This window comes from Mustela putorius, unplaced genomic scaffold (genome assembly GCF_011764305.1).
Source record: "Mustela putorius furo isolate JIRA1106 unplaced genomic scaffold, ASM1176430v1.1 tig00003869_pilon_pilon_pilon, whole genome shotgun sequence".
Taxonomy (NCBI): domain Eukaryota; kingdom Metazoa; phylum Chordata; class Mammalia; order Carnivora; family Mustelidae; genus Mustela; species Mustela putorius.
This window is the reverse complement of record NW_025422021.1, coordinates 19,589,260-19,613,270: the sequence shown is the minus strand read 5'-3', so window position 1 is coordinate 19,613,270 and position 24,011 is coordinate 19,589,260. Positions and strand designations below refer to the sequence as shown.

The 24,011-nt window shown below is 35.6% G+C and overlaps 1 long non-coding RNA gene across 1 annotated transcript in view; it reads left to right on the top strand.

The window, feature by feature from the left end:
- Positions 1-24,011, top strand: part of LOC106004959 — a 47,875-nt gene that overhangs the window by 2,437 nt on the left and 21,427 nt on the right. Inside the window, exons 2-4 of the long non-coding RNA XR_001178059.2 lie at positions 13,301-13,405; positions 17,822-17,894; positions 23,139-23,311. This is a non-coding gene — a long non-coding RNA (uncharacterized LOC106004959). The remainder of the gene's footprint in view (positions 1-13,300; positions 13,406-17,821; positions 17,895-23,138; positions 23,312-24,011) is intronic.

Here is a 24,011-nt window from a genome sequence, read left to right as displayed (position 1 = left end):
TTTCTCCTTTTATCACCTCCACTTCTGATGTTCTCACTTTAAGTTCTATTACAAATCAAGCGTGACTTTTTTAAAAACACACTTTGTCTTAGACCCTAGGGACACTTCTTTTATAATATGAGACAAATTTGGGATTAACATACCCCTTGAAGGCAGAACTTTCAATGCCACAATGTGCTTTGAAGCGTGAATACCAAAATGTTAATAGGAAATTCACCCATGTAGAATTTAAATATATTTGTTCATATTTCTTGGAAAGGAAGATTTTGGATAACAATTAAGCATCCAACCCCACGTTGGGTGCAAAAAAATTGAGATCCTAATAAGAAGGATCAATTTTTTCTTCCCACTGACAAACTCTGGGTCCGTAAATTGCACTTTCTAAATACTTACAATTAATAGAACTTTTTTTTTGTCTGATACCAATAGAAGTAGCCTATGTTCTGAAAATTTAAGGTACAGGAGAAAAATTGTCAAGCCTGTTCCTAAGTAAGGTATTATTTTTCTTGACTTGTGATCCAATTTGAAAGCATTGTTAGGCCTTTCTATTTTCTTTTGACTAAATGAAAAGTGGTTGAAAATGATATAGCAAGTCAACTGGAAAGTTGCTTTTGAATAAAACAGAAAAATGGGAATGCCAACTTTCTTTCTTTCTCTGTAACTTCATTAACATGGTTGTATAGACATTTGCATGTAAAATGTAGTTAACAAAAATTACACAGAAGTAAATTTAGTCCTTTAGTGCCTACCTCTATGGTAAAATCAGACCATTTGGCATACTTTGAAGTCTTCCAAGAAGCCTGGTTTCCACCTGGAAAATAAATTACTAAATTTGAATGTGTTACTTATACTATGGTGAGTTGTCTATCTGTTAACATTTTATTTTAGTGCATATACTAGAAGTTGTATTTAGAGTTTTCTAAAAATGTCATCTGTCAAGGTAGAGAATTATAATAATATAATTATATCCAGGAAAGGTGTTCTGACTTTAGATTATTTTGATGCTGTCACAAATGATGCATTTTTCAAAATTCAGAATGCCACAAATTCATATGTTTCATCATCAGATTTTGAGATTTATTTAGATTAGCTATAACTGTCATAACCATAGTTTGTTTTCTTTGCATTTATTAATACACAGATAATGTTTATACAGGGGTTCAGTGTAACCCCTGTATGCGCTACTGGAATATTGGAATATTGGAATAGTATATGCTATTGGAATATTGGAATAGTATGCGCTATTGGAATATTGGAATATTGGAATAGTATGCGCTATTGGAATATTGGAATATTGGAATAGTATGCGCTATTGGAATATCTACCCGCACTTACTTGGCTCCATCTCTAAATGGAACTTCATCCAAAAATTTCTAATATAACATATTGATCCCATCGTTGTTATAGTCTTAGTTTATTATATCCTACTCTTTTAAATCATAAAGTTTGTGGTATTATAAAAACTATTTTGATCGACCAAAATAACACAAAGTATCATAACGAGGTGGTTGATGAGATGTCGTAGACAGTGAAGACAGCACTGGATTAATTTATCCAACTCGAAACTATCTCTTACAATGCTGCAGGTGTACACAGTGGGAACAGATGAAGATGTGGGACCATGGCTCAGTAAAAACTCATTACCACAGTTAGTGACAGAGGGAAACGATGTGTCTTATTAAAACGTGTTTGTAAGTTTTTCTTCATCTGAAAAGAGAACACATTAACCTCATAAAGGAAGCAGTATTTCTTTCTGAAGGGTATATTTTCTAAACTGAATAAGCAACCAGAACAGGTGTGGTTGTGGAACTGTATACTTTTAAGACCAAAGAATTTACAGTTAGTTTCACTATACCCAAATATGTCTAATTCCTAGGCCATTTTCAGGATAAATATAATTTCAAGTTTGTCATTTTTTTATTTGAACTGCTTTGTGAATCTGGGTGAATATATGATAGATACCACCTTCTGTGGGGCTGAAAAGAAGAAAAATCTTGATTCATACTTAAAGATGCTGTATTTGAAAAATATGATGGGTTTTTTAAAATATTTTATTTATTTATTTGACAGACAGAGATCACAAGTAGGCAGAGAGGCAGGCAGAGAGAGAGAGAGGAGAAAGCAGGCTCCCCACTAAGCAGAGAGCCCACTGCGGAGCTGCATCCCAGGACCCCGGGATCATGACCTGAGCCTAAGGCAGAGGCTTTAACCCCCTGAGCCACCCAGGCACCCCTAAACAATATGATGTTAAAATGTTTTACTTAATATTTAATAGTACAGGGCATTTGTTTTGGAAAATTTACCTGGAGGACTCAGGACATCTATGTAGTAAACCAAATGAGGAGCCTTGACTTAAGATGATAAAAGAGTAATATATTTAGAAAATCATGCCTCTAGGACATTTACTTGGCCATTTGTTTAATAGTCTTAGCAGTGATAGTGATTGTGATGGTCGTTGTTACCTTTATTCAGTGATGAGAAAAATGAGGCTAAGTTCAAATTACTTGGCTGGTAACAGACTGGTCCTTGATCTTACATGTGGCACTTCTGTCTGAAGGATAGAGGGATGGGAAGTTAGGAAACCATCTCTGTCCCCTTAAAATTCCATTTTTCCTTTAGTAAATCCAAAAGACTCAATGAGGTAGTCCAAGAATTTAGTAGTGTAATCGAGGTCCATTTGATTAGGAAGTCTTTATATGCCTAGAAACAGGATTGCTTTGGCACGGGCATAAAGACTCAGGCGATCTACACATCCACCCTCAAATTTAGCAATTCGAAGCAGTTAGCTACACGGACAGTTTTGTATGCATTGCTAAATGCAGACACAAAAACTGCATTTGCAAAAAGAGGAAACCCAGTTAAACTAGGTTGCAAATTTGGCCCTAATTTAGCGTAGCATTTGTGATACATATAGGTTAGAGTGACATTTATATAATGGTGTGAAATATGAGAAACTTCCAATGCTAGACACAAAGACTTTTTAAAATTGCTTTTGCCTACTTTGGTTAGTTTAAGAAACAGGAGGAAGAATTTGGTTTTTCAAGTGATGGGAAGCCTTTAAGGATGTTGGAACACTGTTCAGTCCCCTGGGGTTCTGCCTGCTGTACAATTTTAAATGTCTTTTAGCTAAAAAATTGGCCAACAAGGGAAACATAGAGATGAAATCTCTTTTTCCTTATCTGGGAAGTGATAAGCTCTAGGTGGATAACATAATCCAATTCTGACTGTCAAATAAATGGTCAGCTTTGGGGGTCAGAAAGCCATAATCGTTTCTCCTACCTAATAGAACTATTTAATTGGCGTAACTACTTTTGTACCAGAATTTACTTTGGAGGTTTTGTTCTTATGCTCGGTTGTAGACGTAGTTTTCAGCTTAAGAAATACAGCCAGAAACGAGACTAGCTATATCAACAATGTTTTCTCTAAGTGCAGTAATCATGGTACCTGAAACTCTTTCTTCACTTCTCCAGTGAAGACCACTGGAGGGCAGTGTTTTCTCCTTCGGGAATAGCACCTGGTTTCAGATGGAAGATGCACTGACAAATTAAAAAGGCGTCTGGCTCATGGAAAATGAGTTGCTCTTCTCATTCAGGCTCTGTTTGGAACTGACCCCTCCTGTTCACATGCTGCTTATCACACTGCCAGCCAAATCAGGCAGACCTTAAATCAGATCCTAAAACAATACCATGTACAATCTTTGCTACTTGGGAGTCTTTAAAAGTTTAATTAACCAGGTGAGGATTGTGCAAAGTTTGTTCTACTAATTTAAATAGCAGATGGAAGAATACATGAGCAAGAATGGATAGCTTTAACTAGCTGCTTTGTGCTTCACAATTTTAACATTTCGTTAGGTTTACATTAATTTTATTTTTTGTTTTTATTTATTTTTAAAGATTTTATTTATTTATTTGACAGAGAGCACAAGCAGAAGGAGCAGCAGACAGAGGGAGAGGGAAAAGCAGGCTCCCCACTGAGCAAGGAGCCCGATGCGGGACTTGATCCCAAGACCCTGGGACCATGACCGGAGCCAAAGGCAGACACTTAAATGACTGAGCCACCCAGGCATCCCACATTATTTTATTTTTAATACAATATGTATACATATGTTTGCCACCAAATCAACAAGTTAGCATTTTCTAGAAAGAACAAATGAAGAATGTTCCCTAGAGTTTATTTGCCCTGCTCTGTGGTATGATTTGTTCCCTAGAGAAAGTAGATGGGAAAATATTGGAAATTTTTTATTTAAAAAAAGATTTGTGGGGCACCTGGGTGGCTCAGTGGGTTAAGCCACTGCCTTCAGCTCAGGTCATGATCTCAGGGTCCTGGGATCGAGTTCCACATCGGGCTCTCTGCTCAGCAGGGAGCCTGCTTCCTTCTCTCTCTCTCTGCCTGACTCTCTGCCTACTTGTAATCTCTCTCTGTCAAATAAATAAATAAAATCTTTAAAAAAAAAAAGATTTGTGTATTTGAGTATTGAATTTTATCATTATACTTATTTGTGTTCCCATTAATTAAAAAATGAAGCGGGATTACATAATAAAATTTAGGGAGGAGCCATTTAATCTTTACTTAAAGGCGCATATTGCTAATTGAATTCTTTTTTTTTTTTTAAGATTTTATTTATTTGACAGAGAGAGAGCAAGCACAAGTAGGGGGAATTGCAGGCAGAGGCAGAGGGAGAAGCAGCTTCCCACTGAGCAGTCAGGCTGATGGGGTTCTCAATCCCAGGATTCTGGGACCATGACCTGAGCCAAAGACAGATGCTTAACAACTGAGCCACCCAGGTGCGCCATGAATTCTTTTAATTATTATAGTAATTTGTTTCCTTTTAAGAAATGAAAACATTATGTGTTTTAGATATGTGATTTTGTCTAACAAAAGAGCATTTTTTGTTGTTGTTGTTTTTGTTTTGTTTTGTTTTGTTTTTTTACAAAATCAACATATAATTTTATTCTCATGATTTACTTGGTATATTTTTTCAATGAAATGCTGACAAGCTAACTGGGGCTTACACCTAAACAAAGCGACCCAAAGCAGCCAGTCACTTAAGAAAAAATATAAATTTAAATGTCTGCATCATAAATATTTGTTTAAAGTTTTTTTTTCTTTTATGATTTTATTTTCTTGATAACCTCTACACCCAACTTGGGACTGGAACCTACATCCCGGAATCAAGAGTTGCCCACTCTACAGACTGAGCCAGCCAGGCACCCCGGGATTTTATTTTTGTAACATTATTGCTGATGATAAAACAAGTGTTTATTGTGAACACTATGGAAATAATATAATAAAAATCACCCATAGCCCAACCAGTAAGAGATAGTCACTGTCAATATTTTAAAGCACATCATTACAGAGTATTTTTCTGTACAGTAATATGTATTAAAAATAGTTAGAATACAGGGAATATTTGTGATCTACATTTTTCACTTAAAATATATCACAGATATTTTCCCATGTCATTAAATGTTTGTCACCAGAATTATTTTGAATGACTGTATGGTACACCATAGTTTACCTAACAAGTTCTCTAGCACTATATTTAGTGGTTGCTAACTTCCCTACATTATAAGCAATGCTATAATGAACATCTCTGTAGACAATACTTACATATATCTACAATTAGATCCTCCATACAAATTCCTCAAATGGGAATTTGAGGGTCAAAATGTTTTTTTATAAGTTTTTGTATATAAATCCAATGTGTCTTCTGGACTGGAAAGGTATGAAGGTGTCCATTTTTCCGTCTCTTCACCAACACTAAGTGTCACCAGTTTGTTTGTTTTTTTTTAAAGGTTGTGTTTATTTGGCAGAGAGAGAGATTACAAGTAGGCAGCGTGGCAGGCAGAGAGAGAAGGGGAAGCAGGCTCCCCGCTGAGCTGATAGCCAGATGCGGGGCTCCATCCAAAGACCCTGAGATCACAACCGGAGCTGAAGGCAGAGGCTCAACCCACTGAGCCACCCAGGCGCCCCTGTCACCAGTTTTTTAATCTACTGTGATGTTTAAGAAACAGTTTTGTTCATGTAGATTTTGTTATATTGGCATATACATATATATATATATATATATGCCAATTTTTAATTTTGATTAAAAATAAAAATTTTTAATATATTTCATATATTTATTTACCATTCATATTGTTTCATAGTGGCTTACTCTTTTCTCTACATGATCCATTTTTTTATCGAGATGTTTTTATATTAATTAATTTCTGAGGGTTTTTTATATAAGGATAGTAACACTGTGCCATATATTATAGAATATTTTTCCAAGGTAATACCGTATTTGTCATTGACTTTGTCATTTTTTTTAAAATTCTTTTTTAAGTAGACTCTACTCCCAACATGTGGGACTTGAACTCACAACTCCGAGATCAAGAGTCATGCCCCACACACAGAGCCAGGAGAGCACCCTGACTTTTTCATTTTTAAATTATCAGTTTTGCAAATGTTTTCATTAAAATTTCTACCTGTGCTTGTACATTTAGAAAATACTCCTTATGGAGATTAGATATGCAGTTACATTTCCTGCTATGTATTTGATGACCCTGGTTTGTTTTTGTTTCTTATTTTCATTTCATTCATGTAATGCTTTAAGCAATCTGCAATTTATTTTGGCTTGTCACATGAAATGAGGATTTGATCATTTCCTTTCAGTTGTTCAGCAATTGTCCTTGAATATTTATTGAATGATATACTTCTTTCCTATTGATTTAAAAAGACTTTTGAGGGGTACCTGGATGGCTCAGTGGGTTAAAGCCTCTACCTAAGACTCAGGTCATGGTCCCAGGGTCCTGGGATTGAGCCCCGCATGGAGCCCCACATCAAGCTCTCTGCTCAGCCGGGAGCCTGCTTCCTCCCCTCTATCTCTGCTTGCTTACTTGTGATCTCTGTCTGTCAAATAAATAAATAAAATCTTTTAAAATAAATAAATAAATAAACAAATAAATAGACTTTTGAATCATGCTGACTTTATGTTCCAGAGTCCATTTCTGAGATTAATTTCTGCTCCTCTGATTTCTTTCTTCCTCTACCATTATCACAGTATTGTATTTTATTTTAAGATTTTATTTATTATTTGACAGAGAGAGACACAGGAGAGAGGGAACACAAGCAGTTAGAGTGGGAGATGGAGAAGCAGGCTTCCCGCAGAGCAGAGAGCCTGATGTGGGGCTTGATCCCAGGACCCTGAGATCGCCACCTGAGCCAAAGGCAGACGCTTAATGACTGAGCAATTCAGGTGCCCCATCACAGTATTTTATTTTATTAATTAATTAATTTGTTTATTTTTAAAAGATTTTATTTATTTGCCAGAGATAGAGAGAGAGAGAGTACACACAAGCAGGCAGAGAGGCAGGCAGAGGCAGCGAGAGAAGCAGGCTCCCCGCCGAGCAAGGAGCCCAATGTGGGACTCGATCCGAGGACCTTGGAATCATGACCTGAGCCGAAGGCAGAGGCTTAACCAACTGAGCCACCCAGGCGTCCCACATTATTTTAATTATATATTCTTACATTTGATACTGCAAGTGTCTCTTCAGTAGTTTTTTTTCCCCAAAACTCATTTTTCTATTCTTGCTTATTTATTCTTTATACGTTTCAGAATTACTTTATTAAGTTAAAAAATTCACTTGAGAGCATATGTTTTGCTATGGAAAAATGCCCAAGATATATTAAGTGGAAAAAGCAAGTCGTTGAACAGTATGGATGATATTATCCCTCCTATAATTAAAAACGCCAGCGAAAGCATACAGGCATGTGTGTGTGCCCATGTATGGGACTACGTGTCTTATAGACACATAAAAATTTTCTAAAAGATTAAACAAGAAGAATTGTTACCAATGGTTACTTTTGGGGTGTGAGAATGGACATTGTGGGGAAGAGGAACTCCTCCTTTTTACTATAAAGTAGTCCTTTTAGGCAGTCTGGATTTAAAAACTCACCTGAGGGGCGCCTGGGTGGCTCAGTGGGTTAAAGCCTCTGCCTTCGGCTCGGGTCATGATCCCAGCGTCCTGGGATCGAGCCCCACATCTGGCTCTCTGCTCGGCAGGGGGCCTGCTTCCACCTCTCTGTGCCTGCCTCTCTGCCTGCCTCTCTGCCTACTTGTGATCTCTGCCGCTCAAATAAATAAATAAAATCTTTAAAAAAATAAAAAATAAATAAAAACTCATCTGAAATTCTAAACAGAATTGCATTCAACTCATAAATGAATTGGGACATCTTTATATAATATTGTCATTTTCCCATATAGGAACAGTTTATAAAAATTTTTGTGTTCCTCAGTAAAGTTTTTTAATTGTTCTCAGATGGGACCTACACAAGCTCTGTAGTTTATTATACTTCAACTTTATACACCAACAAATACCTAAATTATATATCTATATCTATAGATTGATATACAGAATTATAAAGATATACAGTATCATAAATATATATTACATAACTGTGATTTTTTATGAAGTTAATTTGTCTCATTGGAAACTATTTGCTAATTGCTTTTTTCTTTAAATAATTGATTTTTCAGTTTTCTTAACTTGAATTTTAAAAATAATGCTAAAATAATTGGTCATCTTAAGTTGGTCAGTTTAGGTTCAGGCTAAAATGATTGGTTTATGTAGAAATACTCTGAATTTACTCAATGCCATTGTTTTTATTTATATGCTTTTCTTTGGAATCATATAAACATGGCTTAAGAAAATAGCAATTATGAGGAATATCCTAAAATATAAATGACTGCAGAATACAATACCTGTCATTTTTTGAAATGAAATGCAAAGGAGTAATGAACAAAAATAATTATTAGTATAGATAGGATTTCCATGAATAATTTATGAGGACCTAGACAAGGAAGAAATAATAGATATGACCTATTTTGAATCCTGTAGACTTTTTTCCATATTTGTAGTAGAAGATACTGCCATTTTAAATATTTTTTTCTTTTCAAAAAGGAAGGTGTTTTACTACTCTTATTTCTGACTATAAATATATAATATTCTCAGCATAAAAAGCATTCAAATATTATAGAAAAATAGGACTTCCTTATGTGAAGTTCAGCCACAACTCTCTCATCCAGAACAAAATACTACTAATAGTATTTTGCCTAATCTTTAAGAATTAATTCTATTCATATATATTTTATGTATTTATAAAATGTGACCATACTGTGCATTCTGTTTAATAGCTTCCTTTTTCTTTTAATGTTTAAGTACTGCTGCTGTATTTTAAGGCCTGTAAATGCAGATCTTCATAATTCTTAATGGCTGTCATTAAAATGTATATTTTATTTCATGGTGTTCCATAATTTGATCAGTCCTCCACTGATGAACATTTAGCCACTTTCCAGTATTTTACAATGAATATTCTAAAACATCTTTTCGCATTTGACACGTAATTTTCCTAAGAAATGGAAATGCAGGGTCAACAAGTCTGCTTAAATTTTTTTAAAATTTTATTTATTTATTTGACAGACAAAGATCACAAGTAGGCAGAAAGGCAGGTGGGGGGTGGGGGGTGGGGGGGAAGCAGGCTCCCTGCTGAGCAGGGAGCCTGATGCTAGGCTTGATGCTAGGCTTGATCCCAGGATCCTGAGATCATGACCTGAACTGAAGGCAGAGACTTTTTACCACAGAGCCACCCAAGTGCCCCACAAGTCTGCTTAATTTTAAGACTTTTGATACGCACTGCCAAACTGGCCCTCAAAAACCCCACAGTGATTTTTCCCTCAAACCGTCCCAGTACTGAGTATTGACATTATTTTTTAAGTCTTCTAGAATCTGATAGATGACAAATGGTATTTCTTTTTTTTTTTTTTTTTTTTAAGATTTTATTTATTTATTTGACAGAGAGAGATCACAAGTAGGCAGAGAGACAGGCAGAGGAGAGAGGAGGAAGCAGGCTCCCTGCTGAGCAGAGAGCCCGATGCGGGACTCGATCCCAGGACCCTGAGATCATGACCTGAGCTGAAGGCAGCGGCTTAACCCACTGAGCCACCCAGGCGCCCCGACAAATGGTATTTCATTGTTCTTTTAATTTCCAGAACTTGATTACAAAGGAGATTTATTTGTTTTTGCATGCTTATGGCCTATTGTTATTTCCACATGTATTTGTGAGTTACTCTATCCTTTATGGGTTTTCTTCTGAAGTATATGTCTTATTGTTATCGATTTGTAAATGGCTCCTTAAAGATTAAGAATATTAATCCTTTGTTATAGCCATATATTTCAGTACATCTTTAGTCTTTTTACCTCATTTATGTCATTTTTTCCATACAAAGTCTTTATGTGATCAAATTTGTGAGTTATCACGTAATTTAATAACTTTGGTATCATTCTTAGACATTATCTATGACAAGATTAGTGAAAAAAGATTCTCATATGGTTTATTCTAACTATGTGTTTTCATATTTTGCAGTTATATCTGTAACTTATCTAGATTTTCTTTTTTGAGACATAGAGATCCAACCGTATTTTTTTTCCAAGGGGTTAATGTTACCGTTCCAGTTTTGAGCAACCGATAGTTTTCCCACTAAGTTCTTAGATATACTGTAATCTAGTTCCAGATTTTATTTTTTCCTTCTGTCTCATTTATCTGTATTAACCTGTTCTATATTAGTGAGATTCCGAGAATATTGCTCAGGTTTTGCAGCAATAGTGCTGTGTAACCAACACTCACCCAAAGCTCAATGGCTTACAACAACAGCCGTTTCTTCCTCTCTCGTGCGTCTCTGGGTCAGCTGCGAAGTTGCACGGTTCTGCCAGATGCAAATGGACTCTGCTCCAGGCTCCAGGTCAGACTTAGGACTGTTTCACATGCTTCTTTGGTTAGAGCATATTCTTCTCGTGATAAATGGCAGGAGTTCCAGAGGGATGGCAAAACTTTGGCCGTCCTTCTTAAATCTCAACTCAGCCCATTCTCTATCCACTCGATCGATTTGGCCAACCCCTAGGCGAGTGACAAAGGAAAACATATTGCCTTCCCACGAGAGGCATGTTAAGGACTTTGAGAAAATGAGAACTTATAAACAAATAATACTATCTATCTCACTGAGCCAGTTCTATTTTTAAAGACCCAGGTTTTTCACCCTTAAATATGATAATTGTGGAGATTCAATAATATAAATAATACATTACTGGCATCTAGTAATTCAATAAATGTATATCTGCTTCCTCACCATACACTATAGCTGTACAATGTACTTTAACATGTGAAAGGGCAGATCAGCTCTTACCCCATCACTCTGTTTTTATATAGCATTTTTCTAACTATACCATTTTTCCCAGGTGAAAATCTGATGCCATCTCATGTGTTCATCTCATTAACAACTGCAAAAGGAATCTCAGTCATACTACTTTTAGAATGATCAGGTTGTTTCCAGGCCTTACCAAGAAGGGTTTGAGAGATTACTCTTAAGACCCATAACAATAAACATATTTTCTGTTTATTCAAACAAGTCAAAACAATACTACACATATTTTCAAATGATATTAAATTAATTAAGGTGCTTGTTATCCTGAAAAAAATAAACTATAATTCAATTTAGGATAATTATCATATTTTTCTGTTAATTTAAAGATTTTATTTATTTATTTGACACAGAGAGCGAGAGCTAGAGAGCACTAGCAGAGGGAGAAGGAGGCAGAGGGAGAGGGAGAAGCAGACTCCCCACTGAGCCAGGATCCCAACTCGGGACTCCATCCCAGGATCCTGGGATCATGACCTGAGCCAAAGGAAGATGCTTAACAGACTGAGCCACCCAGGTGCCTCATTGATCATATTTTTTTAAATGGTTCTCAAAAGAAGTAAGTGCAAGGTACAATCATAATCATTCAGTGCAATACAAGATTGTGAAGTGTCAGGGCAAAAGGACAGAAGAAAAAAGACTTTAAGATTTATCTACAAAGTACAAATAGTCAATGTGGGAGAAAACAAACATAATTTTTATGATTTCCTGAATATTCTTAAACAGGCAAGAGGAAATATCTCCTCTGTATCATATACTAATTAATTTTTGTTTGAAAATCACTTCCTGTTTGGGATCACATCTTTTTTTTAAGATTTACATATTTATTTGAGAGAAAGAGAGCATGGGCATATGTGGGGAGGGAGAGGCAGGTCATTTGAAGGTACATGACAGACCAGATGAGCCCTTCCAAACAGTGTGGGCCTATGAATTTGTCTCAAGTTGCCTAACACATTAATCTGTATTATTCATAATAAATTAACTCAAATATTTATTATATAGTTTAATCATAGCAATATATCGACATATTTATCAACATTTTGAACATGGAATGAAAGAGCATAGTTGCCTAATTGACTATAGATATATTAGAAATACAATTGGTTAGTTATGTTCTGGGGATCATTTCAGGCTCTTATTTACAAGTGTCCAACAAAATGTTGCCAGCATTATACCCATTTATTCTTGATTATAATAGAGAAATTCAGAGTTTTAACTGAATTTTTAAGCATTACTTTAAGGGCTTAATTTTAGAGTCATCTATTTTCATTTGTCCTCCAAAGACCCAAGTTTTGGAACTAAAATGCCCCTTTAAATGTTATTTGTTAGTGCTGTAAAACTGATTTTTCCAAGGGGGCATCATCAACGCATTTAAAAAAGGGGTCTATAACACAAAACCAAGAAATTTCTTGGTAAAAGGGCAACTGGGAGGAGCTGAGATATCCTTTGCTTTCAGTCTGATGAGCCACTGGCTGTTCCTTGTGTGTATGTGTGTGTGTATATGTGAGATGAGAAATTTTAAGAAAGAATAAATGTCAGTTTTCAAAAATATAACACAAACCTGTCAATTAATTTAGATCCAGTCACAAGAAATGTGTTTTGGTAGAAGGCAAGAATGAGGTAGGATGGTTTTGTTTTTATCTAATCCCCTGCCAATGGTTCTATGAAATGCGCGTGTGTCTATGTGCGTAGAAAACACATCAGTTTATTCCCAAACCTCAGCTCAGTGGAGTAACCTTTGTGTAAGAAGCAATGCTTTTGCATATTATAAATGGGTCAGGTAATTTTGCCCAATTTTTTATAAATATTCTTTTCAAACTACTGATAATATTAGCTCTGATTGCATTTTGGCCCAAGTGAAGGCCACTTTTTGATGGCTTACACATCTTCACATGATTAAATAGCCTTAAAGCTAGCAAGCTTTCCAGTTGGTTCCACTTTTTAAAATTGCATTATTCCAACTATTGATAACTTCCTATTTGCATTATTAATAGGCTGTCAAAGTGTGTTGATGTCTGTGTTAGTTTTGAAAATCCCTTAAGGTTTTCTTTGCATTGGATCTAGACAGATCAACCCATTTGGAGAAGAGTGTGATCAAAAGTGACAGCCTTGCTCTCTTGGTCATAGAATCACCAGTGCAGCCACAGATACACACAAGCTGGAAGTAAGGTAGGTAGGATGTCTACTTCAATTTCAAAACTCATTTTTTTTATCTTTTCCTTTCTCAAGACTCAATTTAGTTTTGTATCATTTTGTGTTTTATTTGAACATTTGTTCCTTTTTTTGTAAAACAAAAAAAGGCCTAGGCATCCTAGGCCTCTGCTGTGAGGACTGACTCTGATCTTAAGGATGAGGATACTGTTTATTCTGCCTTGGAACTGACTGTCCCACCACTAAGCAACACCCGAGGCTTGGCCGAACTCGATGCTATTTATCAGTTGGATGAACTTAACAGTGTAACGTAATGCTAACAAAACTGGCCCTTTGTAGGTTCTTGGAATTTGGGCACAGCTTTGCTGTTTTTAAAGCTACAATTTAAAATGTTTAGCTAGCATTTTCATTCATTGTAGTTGGCACTTCCACAGTGTTCCTCAAAATTTAATACACATACATTTAACCCAGCAATTCCAGTTCTTTGAACCTATCCTGTAAAATATACTATCCTATACAACATACCATATTTATTTATTTATCCTATAGAACATACTCACAAAGATTGGTCTACAAGGCTACTCATGGCATCATTGTTTTCAATAGAAATACTTGAAAGGAACTAAATGCTCATCATTAGCAGATAGTTAAATAAATTGAGGTACATCTACACTATACAGCCATTTTAAAAGGAGGTAGGTCTGTGCATCAACACATGGGAAGATCTCTGAGATGTATTGTTGAGTGTTGAGAAAAACCACAAAATTCTCCAAATAATTTATGTGACATCAATGAATAAACATATGTTCTAAAATGATAAGCAAAACACTTTTAATATTATTTACCTCTGGAATATAGAGGTATATTGATTAAATCATATGATTTAAGGTTCTGAAATGGCTTTCATTTTTTTTACTCTACTGTACTGGTGCTGTGCTTTAATTTTTTTTTTTTTAAGATTTTACGTATTTATTTGACAGAGAGACACAACAAGAGAGGGAATACAAGCAGGAGGAATGGGAGAGGGAGAAGCAGGCTTCCCACTGAGCGGAGGGCCTGCCATGGGACTCTATTCCAGGACCCTGGGATCATGACCTGAGCAGAAGGCAGAAGCTTAACGACTGAGCCGCTCAGAAGCTTAACGACTGAGCCACTATGCCCCTAATTTCTAAGAAGAAGCATGCATTTATGAATTAGATGACTAATAAACCTGTGAGATTCTTAAACAGTACTTTCTTAGGGAGAGAAGTTTTCCCTGGTAAAACAATTGTTAAAGTATAAGGTATAACATTTATAATTATTCTCCACATTTCCATCTTTTCTGCCATTCCTTTCTTCACACATCCCACCCATTACAAAGCTACAAAAAGCCAAAACCTCTTTAAAAACAGGAAAAGGGAAATAAAGACATGCCTAGAAAATGCCTCATTTAGATTATGTCCCTCTCTTTGTTTAGTGGCAAAAAACCAAGTTTCTATTTAACCCAGTGCATACCATTCATACACACAGTATTGAGAGCACAGGAGAACCCAGCATGTCGGTCCCTCTTGGTAAATCTTCCAGGGAAATGCAGCTGACAATTTCTACCAAAACTTAAAGACAGAACAAATGAGTACATACATCTTATGTTAGCATTTTATCTGATTGTCTTATATTGAATTATATCACCTGGGGTTAATGTTTTTCTTTAAGTACGCGTTGCTTTACTGTAAGTATTAACCTTTAGTACATATGTTCTGTTGTGATATATTATTTCCCATCCATTTGTCTACCTCACACATGACATCATTTATTGCTAAGACTAAGTCTTGTCCATGCCTTTGTAAACCAAATGTAAGAAGTGATTTTTATAAAAGGGGTACTTGGCTGGTTCAGTCAGTAGAGTATATGGCTTTCAATCTTGGGGTCCTGACTTTGAGCCCCAGGTTGGGCTCAAAGAGTTTACCTTTAAAAAAAATTCTTTTAAAAAGCAGTATAAAAGCACTACTTAGCTCTTGTCACTTCTTACTCTCTACTTTTACTTACTCTCTACTTGTATACAATCTAACACATAGTTATAAAATTATTTCTTGTTTCCATGTTATCATATGAGAAATATTTTTAAAAATGAATAGTGAGGGAAAATGCTTACATAGAATGAGAAGTTGCTTCCAAAAAAAGTAAATTTTTAAAATGTTACAAATGCTTCAACTTACTTCCTCTTTGTAACTCTCCCTTGATCTCCACTTTTCAAAACTCTGGATATCTAAACCATGCCTTTCATTACTTTCTCTGAACCCTAACTTAATCTGAACAGATTTTATTCTTAAAAAGAGGAGAATTTTTTAGGATTGAGACCTGACATTTTCTCATTTAATGCCATTTGAGCTAACTTGTAAGATATGAAGAAGAAAATTGAGGCATCACCTGTCCCACTATCCTCCACAGAATCTGAACTGGCCAGTAGAACTATCAAGCAAATAACATCTCATGAAACATACTGCTACTCTGTAAATGAAAAAATATTCAACTAATAGGATGAAAAAATCTAATGATAGCTATCCCCTTCGGCTCTTTTCAAATTCAGAAGGCAGCCACCATTTTCCCAAGAGAGCAAAATTTTTAACTAAACAAGTAGAAAAAAAAAGCTACTTTCATAAATATTTCTATGATAGCATTCCAAGGGGGTGAGGGGGGCGGGGAAGAGGCTGGCAAGATCTTAAAGGAAGATACAGCAAGAAATAATGTGTTTTTAAACACATTCTTTTAAATTTTTTTTTAATCATTCATATCATTTTCTTTATTCTTTAAATATACTTCCCTCTTCCTTCTAAAAGAGTTGTATTTCTAAAGTCAATGGAAAATGACATTGTTGCAGACCAGGTAATGGGAGATATGCTAATGCTCGATCAAAATGTGGAAAATCCCACTGAGGTCTTAACAGTCGTTCAGACTTTTGGGCTCTGCTTGGATTCTATTTTCTTACCTCGATTTTTAATCAGCCCGGCCATCATTAATTACTAAGATGGGCAGAATAAATGATGTAGTGGGAGCTCAAACTTTTCATTCAAATATAGTACAAATTTTTAAGCAGCTGATGTCTCATAGGACAGACAAGATTAGCCTGAAATGAATTCAATGAAAATAAGCTAATATGAGTTCTTTACTCTTGTTATGGATCCATTTATATAGATAACTATATGTATTCACTGGATATATTCTTGCATGTGAACATATGCATATATAGGGGATGAACTGGTCAATTGCTCTATATTAATGAGAAGACTTCTAAAAGAAGGGGACTCCACATATCTTGATATACGGATGGCTGATAATTCCATGCTTGGAGTCAGCTTGAAGATGATAATGGACCAAAGGACTTAACTGAACTTCTTACTCTAAAAATTGCAGTATTGTCACAGGAATAATTGTTGTCTATGAGACAACTAAATATATTTACATATTTATGTTATCATGTACGATTATTATTGGGCTGTCTGCCTCAAAATGAAAACCTTACTTTCTTTGAGCCTTGTTTCAAACTGAATTCTGATGAACTGGAAATAACTGAATGTATGAAGAAACCTTTCTTTTAGTCTTCCATCTCTGTACACCGAACAACAAATGCAACAAACGAACACAGTGTGAGAACCAGTTTTTATTTATGTGTTATTTAATTGAAAGAATATACATTGCAAGAAATGTCTGTGTTGTCAACAAAGTAGAAAATTTAATTTACTTGACTAGAAACATAACCAGTCCTCATATAACTCTCACACAAAAGAGCCATTAGCAAGGGAATTATATCCCGTATACTGAAATCACCGTTTATTTTTCTAACCTTGATAATTTCAGTACAATTATACTTTTTAAAAAATTAACAGACTAACAGGATTATACTTACCTATATCTGCATGAAGGTAGAAATGAGACTATAAAACTAATTTTATCTATTTATTTGCTAGCCTATGTTTCAGTAGGAAATTGAACTCTAATAAATCTGCTTCTATTGATCTTTATCTTGCCCTTGTTGAGGAGAGTTGGGGTACTATTTCCAACATTTCTTATACTGAGGATACTTCATAGTATCTCAAAATCCAGATAATCTTGATGATCTGATCTAGCACAATTTCCATTAAAAATGTATTACCTACCTGGAATGAAAGGGCAAAAATCAACTGTTCAACAACAAAATGGGGAAAGCATTCCAAGCTACTTCTCAAACTCGGTCCATTTCTCTTTAGAGTGCAGTGAACAATGAAACAGTTTTTCCCCAATGTTCTTGGTTAAGTGGACTTTTAATAGTAAAATAAGCCACCTAGGTGGTTTTCCTTTGAAACGAGAGGTCCTGTAGAGGCACTGGGTTATTTTACCCAACACTTTTTGACATGACCCAATACATGGTTATGTTCTGAACTCGACTGTTACCATGCCTTTCACGGTCTAACTTTGTAGGTTCCGAAGAACGGAACCTCCCCTACTTTCCCGGGAAGACAATTCTCCAGTGTGGTTCCTCTAATTATTTAAGGTAGGTCTTCATTTCTTTAAAATAGCTGAGTTATTCAAGTTTGAAAAGCAGCTACTGCGTAAGCAGCCTGACTTAAACTGACAAAAGCAAGGAAATTCTGGATCCATAATTCACCTTCCACCCCTCGACCTCACAAACCGCCATATTAGCGTGATCACACCAAAATACCAGCTTGTGTTTACAGTTTCAGTCCTCCTGATGGCGGACGGGCGCGTGTACACGAGCACTCGCTCTGTGTGCACTGAATAGGATCACGATCCGGAGAGCTGAAAATGTAAACACAAGCTGGTATTATGGTGTGACTGGCGGTCTGTGGTTCTTTGTTTGAATACTTTAAAAATGGGCACCCTGGCAAGAACAAAAGAGGCAGAAAGCAGAACTGCTCTTAAATGGCTCCTCTCATCTTTGTCCCTCCTCAGGTAGACCCAGAAAAACTTCTCCTCTTGACGGGGGTCCCCCCCAACCATTTGTTTTTGCTTAGTTGGCTACACTTCAACCCAACAGTTTTGTTTTCAAATGCAGGCCGTTAATACTGTGCCTTTGGTAAAATTAAATTATTTTTCAGTATTTGCAAGCATTATACTTCTCTACTTATTAGTTGAATCAAAATCGTCCACGTGGCAAGTTCATTGCAACGTTTGATGTGCTTATGCAGGAGCCTAAAGGCCTTATGTGGCCTTGGTTTAGTATTTGCAAATTAGCAATAGTACCTTTATCTCAAATGAGGGTTGGCATTAAGAGAACCCTATTAGACGACATATCTACCTACTGTTCTTGCTTGTGTTGTTTTAGTCATTGATTTTGAAGTGCAGGTTGACCTCAAGAGAAATGTAAAGGGTACAAAAACTAAAATTGTAAGTGCTATCTTAGCGTAAGATCTACTTGCATGGCTGGTCCTTTAGTTTTCTCTGCGGTCTTTGTCATTTTTCCATCGTAGCGCTAAATGTGCTCATTCGTTGGTTCTCCACTGTGAACTTTGATTCCAAAATAGATTTAGTTGTAAGATGAAAAGATGATCCTATCATTTCAGGAAGAAATTTAAGACATATAAAGCAGGAAGGTTGAAAAAAAAATCCTTGCCTAAAGAGTATCAGCATAGTTCGTGATATGCTTGACTTCATGATAAAGTACATGGTCTTGTTTTTTAAAAAACAAAATTTTCTCTTTGGAATTAGGTATACCATCACTACCCAAAATCAGTAACTAAAGGAACAGTGGGTAGTTGGCATATCCCTTTTCTTACACAAAAATTACAAATTGATTTTACACCTACTGAGGCAGCCATTCGTCAGTGTAAACTTATTTCTGACAACTGTTTCTCTTAGAATCCAATAAGCAATTGGAAAACAAAAGTAAATTTTCTCAATACGACTGGAAAGCAGTTATTGTAAAGACATAAACACCAACAACTCATCATTGTAGACAGTTTTGATGTAGACTACAATATTTAATAATGGAAAGGAGGGGTCTTAGCTTGGGATTTTTTAATGAAATGCCACTCAAATGGGAACACGCGATTTCAGAAGTGTTGTCAGTCACTTTAGACTGAAAAGAAATAATAAGAAATAGTTTTTAAGATATCAAATAATTTGCACTAAAATGCCATACTATCACACCTTGCCTTTGAATAAGCCAACAAGTTGCCTTGTTTATTTAAAATATATCATACTTGGTCACTTCACGAAACTACCCAACTTGACTTACTTTTTCCGTCTTGTCCCTCGATTATCTCTCTCCGTGTGAGTCCCTCACCAAGGCAGCTTGCTAGCATTTCACAAATTGTAATAAAAGAACCACCTACATGTACGTCAATACCGGCAGATCTGGATCATCTTATTTTCACCTGATAGATGTTCGGGCTCCATTGAAAACTAAATTACGGGATGAATATTTATTGGAAGAGTGAGTTTGGCCTGATCTCACACACACATTCTGAGAAAAAGTGAACGAAGCTATTTTGGAGATTCAATATCTGTGGTAATGTGTTCAGTTCTACAAATAATTAATATACAAAGAATTGACATTTTTCACAAGTTTTATCCCCAATATCATATAAAATCATATCTTATGTGCCATATTTCATATTCTGGAGGAAAGAATTCCATGCTGCAGGATTTCATAGCTCTGAGCTTTTACTTTTAGTTTTAGAGTTTTTTTTTTTTTAACTCTTCATTTCAAATATGTGACTGTAATTTTACAGAAAGTTCAAAACATCTTTGGGCTTGCAAACATCCTTATTACTTCTCATAATTTGCTTTGGCCCATCCACTTTCTAATGCTACCACTTCTTATCTCCCCCATGCTGTTAGTATGTGTTGGTGGCAAATTCAGATAAACAAATGTGGCATTTTAGGTTAGAGGGACTTTGGCAAATTTATCTTATGGAAACCAGCTAAGAAAGGGCAAATAGGGCCCAGGAAAGCTAAAACAATGGCTCAATCCTACATTTTTAACAATGACCATCTATCCCGTCGCCCCTTTCAAAAAGGTGGATAGAGACGGATGGTGGCCGGTGATGTACATTTGAATGTGCTTAATACCACTGAGCTGTACACTTACCACTGGTGAAAATGGTAAATTTCATGTACATTTTACCACAGTAAAAAAAATAGAGGTTAAGATGAACCTGAGTGAGAAATTAGGGACTGACTTCAAGGACCTACTTGCCCCCCAAAACAGCAATTGTACTACAGAAAGGATGCATATGAGAGATTAAGCAGGCAAATCGAACTTTCTTCCCAGTTCCCTGGAACACACACTTAAGAATTCTTTGCTGTTGGAATGTATTCAAACACAGATTATCACGTTAACGTAGCTGAAAGATAATATTAAAGGAAAACAAAGTTTATTACATATCTTTTAGTCTCTCCTCTATATTTTTTCCAAATGGCCATCTTTTTTTCTGGGTTATTATTTTTTTTAAAGCCTGTGCACACGAGCATATAACTTGTCTGTGTGACTATTTATAAAAATGAAAAGGAATAAAGTAAAAAGAAGTGGAAAATAACACTGCCTTAAATACTAATGAATTTTAAGTAGTTGAATTTTTGAAAAGTAAACTCTAAGTCATACTGTAGGGCCTACTTTCCTACTTTTTAATAGCTTTCTAAAAAAACTCAAACCTTGAAGTGCATGCAATTAGTAACATGCAACAGTGAGGCTAGGCTTAGTCACAGCACTATTTCAATGCTGCTTCTATTTTTGGTGTTCTACAGAGAAATAGAATTAGAATGTTCTAACCTCTGCTCATTCTGTAGGTGAGAGTATAAAGCTGACTGCTCAAAAAAATCGGGGAAGGAGAGTCCTTTCGTGCCGATTTTTTTCTCGAGTTTTATGTATTAGATGATTATTTTACTCTGATGTGGACAATTCAGGACAAACAATTAATCTTGTGTACATAATCAACTCCCAACTCTCTTGGACAGATTGCCATGAAAGTGGCCTATCTAGGAGCACCAGAACATGGTTTCTGCCTCATCTCCATATTATCCTGCTGGGTTTGTGCCCTAGCCGTATGGTTTTTAAGGCTTCTCCACAATCTAAAACAGAGCAGTGTTACATAAATTTAGAGAATCTTAGGGTTGGATGAATTTTAACTTCATCCAGTTCAAGCTCCCATATGATGCTTGGATCTCTTCAAGTACTCACACAGCTTTAAAGTGAAAAATTCTAGTGATGGTAATGCTTACTTCTGCTAGAGCATATGTAGTTAAGAACGAGAAAGCTAATAAACCAGGAATAAAATTACTATCCATTCCTCTACAGAGTATAAGATTGAGGACACAATGAAATAACCCATGTAGTCATGGCTAGCACAGTGTTAGAAATATAATACATACTAAACAATAGTTATATTTAAATCCATTTGTATCACCTTCATTACTCCTTAAGTTTCAAGTGTCTACTGCTGGTTGATGTCACATAGTTTTTTGGTACCTGGTTGTTTGTTATTATGCGAAGGTGAGAGTTGCCAGAGTGTCATTAGTTTAATATTATGAACTAGAACCAGTTCACAATTTTTTTTAAATACTTCTATTACAAACTAGATTCTTATAGTCGTAGGGTTATGACTGTGTGTGTCATGATATAGTTAACACAAATATTTACTTGTCATTTGATTCATCTTTCCACTCACTCACTATTGCTAAAATTTTGGCCACAAACTGTCAAAATCACCAGAAATCCTGGAATCTTACAATAGCCTCAGTAAATGCTTGTCCCCATGTGTGCAAAGTTGCTCTTCCGCTTCATCCATACCTCTTGATGGACTAGATATTGAGGAGTACAAAAACCTACTAATTTCCACATCTAAAATATCCCACATATCTATCTCTTAATCTCATCTTCAGATATTAAGAAAACAACCCACAAACTATCCCTCTGGGAAAATCACATTCACCTAGGTATGCTAGTCTTTAAGCAATTTTTTTTTTTTAATGTTCTTAAGGATGTCTAGTTCTGTGACTGGGATTATTATTAAAGCGATCTGACTATAAGCAGTTTTGTTCAAGGTAAGTTAATTCACATTATGAGTATGTGACCTAAAATGTCTTAAGGTAATTAGCAGCTCTGGTTTACCTGAAAACGGCAGTTACCGGGAGCATGTAGTCTTAATACCAACACATCTCTAATATCAATGTTATTTAAAGCCATACATTAAGAGTCATAAGCATCTGTAGTGACAGAAGAAGCATGTAGCAAAGTACTGAAAAACTGGAATAGAATTAATTGGTTTTGGTCTACCCACTTCAAATTAGAAAATAGCAACAGAAAAAAAAATTAAACACTAAATGTATTCGTTAGGCAGGATCAGCAATCAGGCTGCCCACACATGATCTGCAATTAATTTGTAAATAAGATTCATCACCTGGAGGATAATAAACTCTAGTTTTATGGCCCGAAAGACTAGACAAGTAAAAACCACTAATGAACGTACTGTATAAACACAGGGGCAAGAATATACATTGGTTGAGCAAGTAAGGATAACAAGGAGACTGTGTTTTGTTATTAAAGTAGACCAAAAGATACATGACACATATCTGGAGATTTTTCTGAAGTGTTAACACTGTTCAAAACAGGGTCACGCAAAAGGCGTGGAAAAGTGTTACTACAAGGTAAGGAGGGTGAAAGTTGATTTTTAGAAAGAGCGTTTTTTGTTTTGTTTTGTTTTAAAGTCAGGATCAGCATTTTAAACACGGAGATAGTTATCTTAATTTTAATTAATTTCTTTTAATTGCGTATTAGAAAATCTTACTAACAGATAATAACCTGAAGTGATTTCAGTTTACCATCTTTAAATGGGACTTGGATTATGAAGAGATGTCTGCAAACATTATCCAGAAAAGAAGTATGAAATGGAATGTTCAATATTGCCCTACTTTGGAAGAGAGTTTGACATGAAAACGAATCTCCTTCATGTAAGTTATAATTGTATAACACAACTTAATTTGGTTTTTGTTTTGTTTTGTTTTGTTTTAAAATTCCTAATTTTTAGCAATCTCTACACCCAGTGTGGGGTTTGAAACTTACAACCCCAAGACTAAGAGTCACATGTTCTACCGACTAAGCCGGATAGGCACCCCCTTTTCTCTTTTCTTTCTTCCTTCCTTCCTCCATCCTCCCTCCCCTCCCTTCCTCCCTTCCTCCTTCCTTTCTTTCTCTCTCTCTGTTTTTTAATTTTACACACCTTTTTTGAATCCAAAATAAAATACTCAACTTTACATCCACGCAAGTGAGAATTTCTTCTTTAGTGTCAGCTAAGAACTCTGAGAAGTACGAAGAGGTAGAAGAATCAATAGGGATGTTTATTTGAAATACAGAGTCTTGATCTCTACCTCATACCAACTGAAATACAATCTCTAGAAGTGAGGCCCTGGAATGGGTATGCAATTGTAACAAAATCTTTACTTGATTCTCATGCATGTTAAAATTTCAGAATGATTTCATTCAGAATTGATTAATAGCCATGCTTGTCACACATTTCTTCAGGTATTTCCTCTTACAAACAAAAATATTTCTCAAAAAATGAAAATATTTCTGCAAAGTGTAAAAAACTTCCTGAAATTTCCTATAATAAATAAGTTCTTAAACCTGGAGTCATCTTAATGGGATCAATAA